Raw genomic sequence first — 11,583 nt, 5'->3', positions numbered from 1 at the left:
TCCCTGTCTCTACATAAAATACAAAAATTAGCCAGGCATGGTGGTGTGCGTTTGTTGTCCCAGCTAATTGAGAGGCTGAGGTAGGAGGATCACTTGAGCCCAGGAGGCAGAGATTGCAGTGAGCTGAGATTGCACCTCTGCACTCCAGCCTGGAAAACAGAGCAAGACCCTATCTCCAAAGAAAAGAAAAAAAAAAAAAAAAAAAAAAAAAAAGAAAAAGAAAGAAATATCACTTAGCTTTAAAAAAGGAGATTCTGTCATTTCCTACAATACGGATGGGTCTAAAGGGCACTATCCTAATGGTAATAAGACAGGCACAAAATTAAAACTATTGCATAATCCCAATAATATGTAGAATAAGGGGAAAAAAAGCTCAAATATACAAAGACAGAAAATGAAACAGTAGTTACCATGAGTGGCAGGACAGGAGTCGGGGAGGAAATGGGGAGCTGTAGGTCATAGTACACACAATAGTGTATATGTGGGATAAACAGCTTTAGGGATGTAAAGTACAACATGAAAACTGAAGTAAAATTGTATTGCTTCATGAATTTTTGTTAAAAAGTAGATTTTAGCTGCTCTTGTCACAAAAAAAAGGTAAGTATGTGAGATAATAGATATCTTTTTTAATCATTAAAAATTGTTATGGCACTTTATAATCAGTGTAATTATAGTACATATGCAAATTATAACATGAAGAAGGATAGGGACATAAAAATATGGCATTATGTGCCATTTAATCCAAACGTGTGAATAATTACATGAAATGTTAATTGATTAAAGATTCCAGTTTAAATTTAGAGATTCCCAGAAAGAATAAGAGAGTTTACACATAATAATATTCTGTCTTTAAGGGATACACATGGCTCAAACATGCTAGAAGTAAATGGTTGAAAGGAGATAAATCATTCAATCAGTAAGGTTTTTTTTTTTTTTTTTGAGATGGAGTTTCACTCTTGTTGCCCAGGATGGAGTACAATGGCACTATCTCGACTCACTGCAACCTCCGCCTCCTGGGTGCAAGTGATTCTCCTGTCTTAGCCTCCCTAGTAGCCGGGATTACAGGTGCATGCCACCACGCCTGGCTAATTTTTATATTTTTAGTAGAGATGGGGTTTCATCATATGGGTCAGACAGGTCTTGAACTCCTGACCTTAGGTGATCCACCTGCCTCAGCCTCTCAAAGTGCTGGGATTACAAGCGTGAGCCACCATGCCTGGTCATCAATCAGTAAGAATAAGCAGTAAAGAATACCTATAAAAATATCAGGTAAAATATGTGTCATAGCTAATACTATTACTAAATATAGAAAGGGACATCTCATAATAATAAAATAGGCCATTCAGCAAGTAGATATAACAATAATAAATGTGCCTACATATAACAGAACTAAAATACATAAAGAAAAACGAATAGAATTAAAAGAAGAAATATACAATGAACAGACAAAATTTTAAAATCCTTTCTTAGGAATCAATAAAATAACTGGAGAAAATATCAGAAAAGACAAAGAGACCTAAGTACATTATTAACTATCATTACTAAATTATATCTGTGGAATTCCACACCAAAAATCATCAGATTGTACATTATTCTTAATGTACATTGTATATATATTGGGCTAGATAATATGAATTTTCCTATTTTTAATTATCATTAAAATATTAAAATTACACAGAATATATTCTTTATAAGTTGAAATTAAATTTGAAATTAAACAGCATACTTCTAAATAATCCATGAATTAAATAACTCACAAATTAGAAAATAATTTGAATCAAATTAATTAAAAATACAATACTGTATATCACAATTAAGAGAGACAATGCAGTGCTTAGAAGAAAGCTGGTAGTCTTGAATTCTTGTAGCAAGAAAGAAGAAAGATCTAAAATTTAGAAAGTAGAAATGAGGAACGAGTTCCTAAGTTAAGATATTAAGAAAGAAAAGATAAAATTAAAACCAAAGTAAGTAGAATGAAGGTTATAATACAGATAAAAGCAGAAAACTTTGAAAAGGAGAATGAACATGGAATAAAATCGATGGATTTAAAAGCTGATTTCTTGAAAAGATGAATAAAATGTATCAGCTTCTAAGTAGACTGATAAGGGATAAAAGAGAGAAGATGCTCATTGGCAATAACGTGGCAATGTGATTAGCAGTTTTTGTTTTTGTTTTTGTTTTTTAAAGTGTGAGACAGATTTTTACTCTTGCAGTGGTGTGATTATAGCTCACTGTAGCCTCAAATTCCATTCCTATGAACTATATAAGAAAAACAACCATCTTCATTTTAATATTTAAATATGATATAACGTAATGGGTCTTCTTTATCAAATATTTTCGTGTTTTCCATATACTTAAGACTTCACTTCTGCTATTTTTAATTTTTCTTATCTCTAAACTTTCACTGAGCCCTAAGTCTGTAAATGCATTTTAAATATCATATTTTAGAATACTTTTTTGCATTTGCCCTTTTCTTCTTCTTTTTACTGTGCCTGAATTTAGACATAGAACTTTGAATTTACACTCTTTAAGGGCAATATCATACTAGAGCCTTTCTTATGACATAGTACCTGAACAGAGTGTGTCTTGCATCTAATGGACATAAAGGAACTATATTTGGTCATTAATGTTTTGACTGAATTTTAGTGGATAGTTTATATGACATTGAAAATAAAAGGGTTCATGTTAGATCATGATAGGAAATCTATCTTTAATAGTTAGTCATATTATTCCTCTCAGGCTTTTCTGTTCTTTCTCCTTATTTTCTCTTAAGGAAAATTGGCAGATCCTCCAGTGCATGTCATATCATGTAAATATCAGGTTTCAGTGTTGTGCAAGCAAGTACCCACTTGGAAAAGAGATTTAGTGAATTGAAAATGGTAAAGTTGACAATACTGTGGATCAGTTAAAATAATGAAGATTCATAAACTAATAATTAAATTAGTCATATGAACTATAATGTTTGAGTCATAACTATGTGTTACATCCTTTGTGACCAAAATAAAAGTCATTTCTGGCTCATTGTTAGATACCACCAAAATTATTCATGTATCTAGTGCATTAATTATTTCTTGTAACCTTAATTAATGTATAAATGAATATGAACACTCTAAGAAGCTGTATAAAACCACATTCCTTGTAAAAGTGTGTAGAAACTTTGTTTTACAATTATGTGACTCTCGTTCTTGCCTGAGAGCTGAAATGTGGTTATTGTTTAAAATGATACAGAAAAGAACCGATGGTAGTGGATGCAATATGTATTGGGGGCTTAGCTCTCCAGAAGTGTTACAGTGAGTGAAACTTTTTAAAGCCTTATTTCTAGTCAAGATGTTTACTATATTTTATGCATCAATATTGGGAATTAGTGCATATAGCAGTTTTATTTTATTAGAATAAATACTGCTATGAATTGAAGCTCTTAACAATTAGAAGACAACATCAGAACTTAGTATTTTTTACTTGAATCTTAACACTATAGTATCTTCAAAAAGAGGGAGAAAACAGTCTTATTTCTTTGGTCTGAAAGAAGAAAGATGGCTTCCTCAACCACAGCTACCCACTCAAGGCTTTCTTTCAAAACATGTGTTTTCATTTCATTAAAATAAAGGCTGATCGTGACAGTGAATAGTATGTGTCATTGCAGTAAAGCACATCGCCATGAAGGATTCTTTTTTTAAAAATAATTATTTTTCATGACATAAAACCAGAAGCCACAAAAAGCATTTTCTTATGAAAAATTATTTTCAACAGCACCTCATTAGTTGAAGAAAAAAATCCAATTACATTGATAGATTCATGAATTGCATTTCTGTAATTTATTTATATTGTCTATAATTTTGAATGTAGTTACTCTCTGTTAACCATACTCAAAATTTCATAATTATAATCTTGCATTTTTAAGCTACCTACTAGACAATTTTTATTAACAATGATTTTATTTCAAGTGATTTCTAAATTCAAATTCTGCTTGATTCTCAATTTCTACTTTCTCTTTGACCTCAAATACTGACCGCAGTGCAGTACAACTTCTTTGATTCCCTAGTGTCACTTTACTTTCTGTATTACAAATTCAAGAGTGTTTGCTTGGACAAATAAGCTCAGTTCATCCTTGCCAGTGGGTCACATTCCATATGGTTTCCAGGATGGGGCTCAGCTTTGTTCTCACATCTTTTCCAGACAAACTAGAGACTTGCTCCTTAGCTTCAGTCATTGCATGCTACTGTCAGCTGCTGCTCTTTTCCAATTCTTGCTGTATCTCTGAAAATGTCATCATGAACTTTCAAGAATTACAGGGCTTCTGCAAAAATTTTTCTTCATTATTGCATATTGACCCCTCTTGTCCAGAGCATTCCTGATGTTTTGGTCTGGGAACTTCAGCTTTAACTTCAAAGAGGTCTAGATCTAGTTACATACCCCTGGAATCTTCCCATGTCACTGCAATTGACTGAACCCCTTAAAATTAAGGTTTTGAAGTACAACTTCAATAATGATACGAAGAGTTATTGTGAAAATTTGACAAAATGAAAGGTGGTTATAAGTGATAAACATGTTGGATTTGAGTGTACTGTTAGGGACACTCAAAAATAGCTATCTTAGAGTGATTATAATTATCCTGACCTTGCTTCCTTCATAGAATAGTCATATTTTCTTTCATTTTTATTTATATATTCTTATTTCCATGAGTCCAGCGATTCACTTTTTGCCACTCTCTAGGTCTCTATCTTCATAGGAAATTTATTGATTACACTTTAGTACTTGAGCTTTACAAATGCAATGTGGAGTCATAAAATTAAAACTACTTTTATATTATGTACAAATCCATACTTCCAATTTTAATATTTTACTATAGCATTTAAAAACATTATATAACTGTTTAAACAAAGAAAACTACCTATACTAAAAAATAATAAGATTTAAGGACTTAAAACTCCAGCTATTTATTAGTACTACATGTTTTGCAGCTCTCAACCATCTCAGCAACTGCTTTTAAATTATTTCTTAGAACCCTACTATCTCCTCAATGCAACACACACAAAACTCATTTCATATGTACTATATTTCCATTTAATAATATACACTCTTTCTAAACATTTCTAATTCTCTATGTAGTAATGATATCTTTGAAACTATCTTTTGTTTTTGTTAGGCAGTATGTTACATATATATATATATGTTTTTAAGACAAAATAAATATTTAAAATATTGAACAAAAAAACAGATTTAAAGAGTAAACCATGTATCTACCATTTATTTCTCCCTTTAATCATCATTCAAAAATACATTTGAATTGCCCGTGCAGACCTAGGTATTGTTCTAGACAAGAGAATACAGCAATGAGCAGAATAGGTAATTACTTGGCCTAGCATGGACAGAGATAGTCAATATACAAAAATATACATGTATAGCACGTCAGCAGCCTGCAATAAACACCATGGATTAAATCCTAGTGTTGTAACAAAATGACAACTGTTTATTTCAGTTAAGGAGTATTTATTTTCAAGTCACACAGATTTAATCCTAGCTTTTGGCCTGTGTAAGAAAAAAAGAAAATGCAATAGTCTAAATCTAGCACTTTTAGAATTATGGAACTTAAAAATCAACAACATGACAAAATAGTCTAGATTGAGGCTGCAACAGTATCTGTCAGTTTCTTACTTTCACTACAATATGAGATTTCAAAAAGTGCACAGATGCACATTCTAAAGGACCCTCTACCTAACGTGGCCAAAATTGCAAGAAAACAGGAAATGAAAATTTTAGTCATTGATTGTTATTTTTACTCTGTGACTTCACAGTGTCTGAACAATTCAAATCAACATTTAAATGTCTTTTTCAAAGGACTGTAAAGTCTGAGTATTATTTTGTTTTCATTTATTTTGTCATTTATTTAAGAAATCAAGGCCTTGAAAAAAAGAAAAACTGAACAAAGAAAAACAAAAATCAGGTAATTCAATGTCCATCTTGCCAAGAATATGTGCAGTCATATGAATGTATAATAAATATAGATGTTTTATAAAAGATATACTGCTCATGCAAGCCTTTACATTAGTAGGCAGAGACAGTTAGCTTTTGCCATTTTTTCTTAAATTTCTCCATTTTGGAACATACCTTTGATGTATTTTTGCATAAGTACTCATTGAGTATATACTTTTTTTCAAAAATTAGTGTTGTCTTTCAAAGTAAAACGAATATTTCATCTCCTTAAAGAAAAAATATGAAAAATATAAATAGATTGTATTTTTGTTTTCATGTTCCTCATGAAAGTCAAGGATAAACAAAACACAACAAAAGTCTTTAGAGTCCAAGCTCACCCAAGGTGCTGTGATCTCAATGTTGGCAATAAAACTGATATGAGACAACTTGACCCCCAGGGTGATGGTATTAAGCAGTGGGGCCTTTGGGAGGTGATTAGGCCATGAGAGCTCTCCTACCTCGTGGATGTGATTAGGGTAATTATAAAGGGCTTAAGAAAGCAAATATTTTTCCCTTCTGCCATGTGAGGATGCAACAGAAAGGTGTCATCTTTGAAGCAGAGAAAGCTGCCCTCACCAGGCACTGAATCTGCCAGCATCTTGATCTTGGACTTCCCAGGCTCCAGAGCATGGGGAATAATTTGTCATTATTTGTTTATTATTATTATTATACTTTAAGTTCTGGGATATATGTGGAGAAGGTGCAGATTTGTTACATAGGTATTCATGTGCCATGGTGGTTCGCTGCACCCATCAACCCGTCATCTACATTAGGTATTTCTCCTAATGCTATCCCTCCCCTAGTCTCCCACCCCCGAGAGGCCCTGTTTTGTGATGTTCCCCTCCCTGTGTCCATGAGTTCTCATTGTTCAGCTCCCACTTATGAGTGAGAAAATGCGGTGTTTGCTTTCCTGTTCCTGTGTTAGTTTGCTGAGGATGATGGTTTCCAGCTTCATCCATGTCCCTGCAAAGGACATATTAAGCAGCCTGAGGTATTTTGTTATAGCAATCAAATGGACTAAGACTCAAGGTAAACATATTACCAAGATAAGAACATTGTGGGTCCACAACCAATGTCATTTCTATTCCCTTACCTCCTCTATCTCTTCTAGTAACTAGTTGAATAAACAATCCCTAGCCAATCAACCTAATCTTTATTTCTTACATGTAAATAATATATTGCAAAGTGTTTACTATTTCAAATGAAGAGGCATATTTGCATTTTAAGAAATATCATATTTATTATAAAAGTTTGAAAGTCAAATATCCTGAAATACATTTATATTATTCTGTAATTATTTGTATCATTTTATTTCTAACTCTGTAACTACTTTGTTAGTTAGCTCAGAAACATGAAGTATACAAATTAGGTACTTCATAAACCCATGTTGATACATTGCCTGATGAATTCAGATGTCTTTTAAAAATATACACTCTTATTATGTGTAACTATACTTATTGCATTTGAGTTTTTTTGAACTCTTGGATGAAAGCTTCTGTCAAAATAGATCATATTTACACAAAATGCAGAGATTTGACTTTAAAATCATATTTATAGCAAAGAGGAATCCCTAGATGAATTTAGAGAGAGAGATGATAAGGTATGAATGACAGGAAAGTGTGAATATTTTTATACCATAATTTTCAGAAGACAGGAAAGTCAAAGAAATGATTAGAATACTAAAAATTGAGTGACAAGATTTTTCCAAATGACAGTGAACAGGCAAGTCAAAAAATAAGCCAGAATATTCTCTTTGGGAATGGAATAGAAAAATTGTATTTTATGAGGAATGTCATGTTAAAAACATAAGTAGATAGACAAAGTGGTGTCAAAATCATATTTATAAGATTATCTAAAAATAATATTGCAGTATATGAGAATAAATTCTGAGTTTTTTAAAACAAGGTAAATACTGTATTGAAATTTTAAAAAGTTAAAGGCAAAGAGAAGTAACTTCTAAGACAACTAGTTTTCATTGAATAGGTAATTTTTAAAATATATAATGAAAAACTTCCATAGATAGGCAAATATGTATATTTACATATATTTTCTTATTTATTTTAGTGAGATTCGTGTAACATAATTAGCCACTGTAAAGTGTACAATTCTGTGTCATTCAGTTCAGTCACAATTGTTTGCAACTACCACCTTTCTCTAGTTTAAAAACATTTTCAACCCAGAAAAAACGTTCTGCACTATGAAGTAATTAGTCCAAATTCCAACTTCCCACATTCTAAGGCAAACACTGATCTTTTTTCTGTTCTATGGATTTGCTTATTATGAGTGTGCCATGTAAAATTAATCATACAATACTTACTTTCCCCCACCTAGCTTCTGAAGAAAGAAATGGTAATTTAAACCGAAGTGGGATAAAAAAATTTAAGAAAATATTGAGTAAGGCCTCTGGCAAAAATAACCAGATTAAATTTTTGGTGTAGTCAATTTCATTGTGTGATTAATTTTTATTTTTGAATAATCAGTGTGATTTACTAACAATAAATTTTCCATAAACTTAATTTAAATAAACTAGGAATCATAAAGTGGGAAACAGTATGATGACAGACCAGGGCCAGTTTGGCACTTTCTCAACAGGTTTATGCAGGATTTTGTAATAACATATTGGAAGTACCTATTAAGGCCAGGCACGGTGGCTCACCCTGTAATCCCAACACTTTGGGAGGCTGAGGCGGGCAGATCACGAGGTAAGGAGATGGAAACCATCCTGGCTAACATGGTGAAACCCTGTCTCTACTAAAAAAATTCAAAAAATTAGCCGGGTATGGCGGTGGGCGCCTGTAGTCCCAGCTACTCAGGAGGCTAAGGCAGGAGAATCGCTTGAACCTGGGAGGCAGAAGTTGCAGTGAGCCAAGATCGTGCCACTGCACTCCAGCCTGGGCAACAGAGTGAGACTCCGTCTCAAAAAAAAAAAAAAAAGTACCTATTAAACTATTTTAAAATTATAGCAATTCAACAAATCGAGGTCGTTTGGGGTTAATTGATGCCATTTTGCACATAAACATCAATTTAAATCATCAAATGTAAAACTAAAAAAAAAAACATCTTATTTTAAGCTGAGACCAGTTCTGAGCATTTACTTGTCAAATAAGAACAAATCACATCAGAGTTCTGATTGCAAATCCCTGAAATTGCAGTGGTTTCTCTGCCTTCTTTCTGTGAGCTTTCTAGTGTTTCAATGCACAGCTGGTTTAGAAATAATTTTCCAAGCTGCCACTCTATATTGAGCCTTGAAAGGAACAACAAGACTTGCTTACCACGTTGAGCATTAAATCTCAGAGTTACAACATTAGTATTACCATATACAAAAAATATACAATTTAAAAATGGGTTTCATACACTGATTAATTATAAAAACATTCTTGTCAAATCTGAACCTCATGAAAACATAGGTTTACAAAAATGTCCTTTGTATATCCATATTGGAAAACAAATGAGTGAATAAATGAATGCATGCATGAATGAATGTATGGAGTAGGAATCTCAGAGGCCACCATAAGAAAAGATTTTCAGTTTAGAGGATACAAAGCTATTATAATTGCTACGGCTACATGTCCACATTTATGACAACATCTTTTCACAGAAAGTATTTTTTGTTTCTAAAACAATGGACTTGTTTGAATAGCAAGCTCTTATTTTTTAAGTTATTTAAATTTGCATTTAATCTTTAATAAATTTCTTCATTCTCCTCAACAGAAAATGAATATCCCATCCTTTGGGCTTCATTTTATCCATCCAAGCTGTCTCCACTCACAGATCTGTTAATATTATATTCTATTTGTGATTGAATTCTGTGTCTTTGAATGTAATCCTCCTGTGCTCTCAACTACACAAAGACAGGCATAGGCATGTTATTTACTGCTTTCACCCCAGGGATTTGCCCAGCAAGTGGCACATAATTGGCACTCTGGGTGTCTGTTGTATTGATCACAATGTGTGATGAATGAATAAATCGGTGTATTAGAGACAATGTTATGTTGTAAAGTTCTGCATGCTTAATAAGAGTTTCTAGCATTAAAAAATATTTCTAGAATTTTACAATAACTTTCGTCTTTTTTATGTCACTGACACATCTTTGAAATCTATTCTGAATCCTGGAAAAGTTGACTGGAGATCTTCCTTCTATTATGTTTTTGAGAAAACTAAGGGAATTTTCTGGTCATGTCTCCAATGGCCAAAACATTTTCAGATGTGAAGCCTTTGGGGTATGTTGTGTCGCCTAACTAGACCCCCATCCCTGTGCTGTGCGCCCATGCCCTAGACGACGTGCAGGTTGGCCACTAGAGCATACAGATGCTCGTTTTCTAAAGGATCACTATCTACTATCTGGCTGGGATAACCTACCCTGAGTAGTTAAGTACCCTAGTCCTCATTTAGGCTTTCAGTACTCAGTGACTAACTGACAGGAGTTAAAGTACCTCCTTTGTCTCAAAGCGTGAAGACCCTGTGCTGAGACCTCCTTGTGGGACCAGGGTGACGTTACCCTCCAGACAAGACAAATCTTTACTTGGCGTTGTCAGCCTGTTCTACTTCTGTCACTTCCTTTAGCCTAGACATCTTTCCCTCACTAGATCACTTTCATAATACTCCCCCAAGACACTAGTGCTAAGGAATCTGATCTGAGACCATTGAAATCTCAAATAGTTCTAGGATCAAACTCAAACAATGAGATTGATCTGGAAGTGGGTCATTCTCCAACTCAATTGCCAAGAGGACCAAATCACAAGTAGTGGGTAGAATATGGCTAGTCTTACGATTTGTAGAAGTAAAATTTTCATCTGTGGTGACCTGGAATGGAATAGAAGTATAAAGAGATACTCTTTACAAGAGGTTGTGCATTATCTCTTGTGTTGGAGGAGTATAGACGAAAGAGCAACTGTAAGGACTGTAGAATTGGGTCACTTTTAATGGCTTTGGATAAGTGACACTGATGTATTTAAGAGATAAAATGTCAGACTTAGATCAGTCAATCAGCAAATTAAAGCAAAGTGTAAGTACCACAACTCTTCTGGGGCAGCATTTAAGGACTCATTTCCTGCAGCTGGAGAGTCAACTGAGCTAAAAGCCAGATACATAACGTAATTGTTAAGAATGGCAGAATTTCAAAAAGGGCTGAATTCCTAGGGTAGGGAATGTTCTTATGTCAAAGTCAGGGCCATTATAGGGGAATACTGAGATACCAACATTTGTGATGGAGACATATATAGAACTTTTTAAAAAGAAAATTAAATCCCCAGAATCTCTTGGATCCTCCAAGCCTGTTGAACTGGCTCCTTCCGTTTTGCTGAAAGATAGAGACATGGTTTTTTTTGTTTTTTTGGTTTTTTTTTTTTTGATATTTTGATAAGGGTAACTCAAATAAAGCTGGTGTCTTATAACAATGAGAATCTTCCTTAGGATCAGCTCTCATGTCCTCTCTTGGCCATCAGACCTGCAATGGTGGGGTTGGGGGGCCAAATCTCATCATCACCTGACTTCGGAAGTGCTGGAAAGGCTAAAGTGAGAAGAGGGATCCTCAGGCAGTGTTTCCATAGGACCCAGCTCAAACATTTCAGGAAAGTTTGCCTTGGGAGATCCTAAAGGCTTGAGTTAATA

This window comes from Nomascus leucogenys, chromosome 7b (assembly GCF_006542625.1).
Source record: "Nomascus leucogenys isolate Asia chromosome 7b, Asia_NLE_v1, whole genome shotgun sequence".
In the NCBI taxonomy this organism is placed as follows: Eukaryota; Metazoa; Chordata; class Mammalia; order Primates; family Hylobatidae; genus Nomascus; species Nomascus leucogenys.
Note: the sequence above shows the minus strand (reverse complement) of the source record.